The 2,576-nt window shown below is 44.1% G+C and overlaps 1 pseudogene; it reads left to right on the top strand.

Annotated features, from left to right (window-relative positions):
- LOC111747444 lies at positions 1–119 on the top strand (annotated as a pseudogene).
- Positions 120–2,576: the final 2,457 nt, after the last annotated feature.

Raw genomic sequence — 2,576 nt, 5'->3', positions numbered from 1 at the left:
GTCTACGGCCATGCTACCTTGGACAAGCCCGATCCTGTCTGATCTCAGAAGCCAAGCAGGGTCGGGCCTGGTTAGTACTTGGATGGGAGACCACCTAGGAAGACCAGGTGCCGTAGACATAAAAAATAGAAAAAATAAGGGATTGTAAGCTGACAAGGTCCTTGCAATCTGTGAGGTCAACCAAGGGCTGCCTCGCCTAAAAAAAAAAAAAAAACTTGTAAATTCTATCTCCTACTGCCACCCAGATTCTACTTCACCTATATCTATAGCAGGTTTTTTTTTTTTAAAAAAAAAAAAAAAAAAACAGAATAGGCCAATTGGTGTCAACTTGACTACAGTGGATCCTTTTGACCCTCGAAGGTCCAGCAATTCACCTTCACAGGAATACCTAATCTGGTATCCCCAGCTACCAGAGCCACAATGCTTCAGCCAGCACCACTATTTGGGTGTTACTGGAATGCCAAATTCACAATAATGAATCCCACATAGTGTTCATCTAGGGCAAGGGTTCCCAACCCCCGGGCCACAAACTGGTACTGGGGCCTGTTAGGAACCAGGCTGCACAGCAGGAAGTGAGCGGTGAGTGAGCGAAGTTTCATCTGTATTTGCAGCTGCTCCCCAGCACTAGCTTCACCGCCTCAGCTCCATCTCAGATCAGGCATTAGATTCTCATAGGAGCACCGGTGAAGCCAACCCTAGGGCCAAAAGGTTGGGGACCGCTTATCTAGGTGACCTATTTTACAGCAACGGGGGTGAGAGAGTAGGCCCAACCATAGGATTCACTAGTCATATCACATACATGCAATCCAGAAACATGCAGTCTCATAGATCACTAGCCTACTAAAGATACAATGTAAACACCAGTTCAGGTGCCATATGCTGAAAAGATGGGGTACTATCTTACAGCATGCAGTATACACGTAGAATCACAAACCTTTATATCGCTCTGAGAAACCTGAGAGAGGAGTGGCTGCAATTATCATCATGTCTAGTGAACCCACTGGAAGCTTCTGCTTCCTGTTCCTTAAACTCTGGGCTCTGTGGGGTTGGAAGTATTGGTCATAAAAGGTGGCACTCTTGTTAGGAAACACAGCAAAACTTTTACTGAACTACATGCTATGACTGCCACCAAGGTACTTTGGGCTTCTTATGTCTAGGGACCAGCAGGCCAGGAGAGCAGTCACCCTCCCGGCAGGGGTAATTGATTTCAATCTGCAGGAATGGGTGGGATGGGAGAAATACATGTAGAACACAGGCAAACCATTTAGTGCCCATTGGTATGCCTTTGCTCGCTGCAATTGTGCATGGATGTGTGTAGCAACCGCAGCCTCAAAAGGGTATGATTACCCAGGGTTCAGATACCCAGGAATGAAGGTTTGGGTCATATCACCAGGTAAGCCACCAAGACCTGCTAAGGTGATGGAATGATGGAAAGCAGAGAGGATGAGTGGTCATCTGACCAAACTCCCTCTTCCAAGAGAGGTACATGGAAATCATAAAAGAGTTGCTCCCCAAACCTACAAGCTCCCAAACCTGCAAGAAGTGGGTCCGTGTGGTACAAGAGGTGCAGCCATAGAAATGCTCTGCTCAGAATCCCCTCCGGAGAACTGGCTGTAGGAAGCACAACTGACGGAGTCCTAGCTGCCAACCGTCTGGATTCGCCACTATTCACTGCTAGGCCATGCTTCCCACAGGATGCTCCCTGTCACTGACGGAGCAGTGAGGGTGCTAGTGCTAGCTTACTCTTGTACGACACGGGAATCCTTGGACAAGCAACTCTGGCTCAAGGACATCCCATTGGCCTGGCCCAACCTTTTCTAGAACTGCACAGCTGTCTGAGGCCCTTCCTACCCAGGCGCCCTTCCTTCTTGCTCTCCTGTCACAGGAGTCAAGCCTACAGTACAGATGGAAGGCTCCCCCGCCTAATCCTGCTCCCTCCTCTTTATCTTTCACAGTTCTTTAATAAATCTCTTGCACATCTTATTCTGTTTAGGCATCTGCTTCTTAAAGGACTCAAACTGACACAGAAGCTCATGTTTATGGATCAGTATTAGCATATTTTCTTTGAAATCGCACCCAAACCAACAGCAGTATAAGTTCACAAGAGAACTTGGTTTGTCTTGAAAATCAAGTAATTTGAGGCCTAGAATAAATCACAAGGATTAAAAGATAGATGGTTGATCTCTTCTCAGCCTTAAGATATGAAATGTTTAATATGTCCAAGAAAGCATAAAAAATAGAATGAACACAGAGCTTAAGAAATAAATCCTACCAAGAGTTGCAGTCTCCTGTGTATCTCACCCTGTGTCCTCCTCTCATTCACTTGATTTTGATCTTTATCATCCCTGTGAAATTTCTTCATATTTTTACTACAAATATGCATTCTTAACAACACATTTTTTCTTTGGATTTTTTAAATCTCTTCTTTACTTAAAATTTCCTAAAAGTTTGGTTTCTATATATTTATAATAGTTCACTAAGCTGATGATTAAAAAAAAAAAACAATCTATGTCACAAAAAAATATTTACAATTTAGTGAGATTAAAGAGAAATTATTTAGCAGAAATGCATCAAAG

The sequence above is a fragment of the Pteropus vampyrus genome, unplaced genomic scaffold (assembly GCF_000151845.1).
Source record: "Pteropus vampyrus isolate Shadow unplaced genomic scaffold, Pvam_2.0 Scaffold222, whole genome shotgun sequence".
Taxonomy (NCBI): domain Eukaryota; kingdom Metazoa; phylum Chordata; class Mammalia; order Chiroptera; family Pteropodidae; genus Pteropus; species Pteropus vampyrus.
This window is presented reverse-complemented; position numbering and strand designations above follow the sequence as displayed.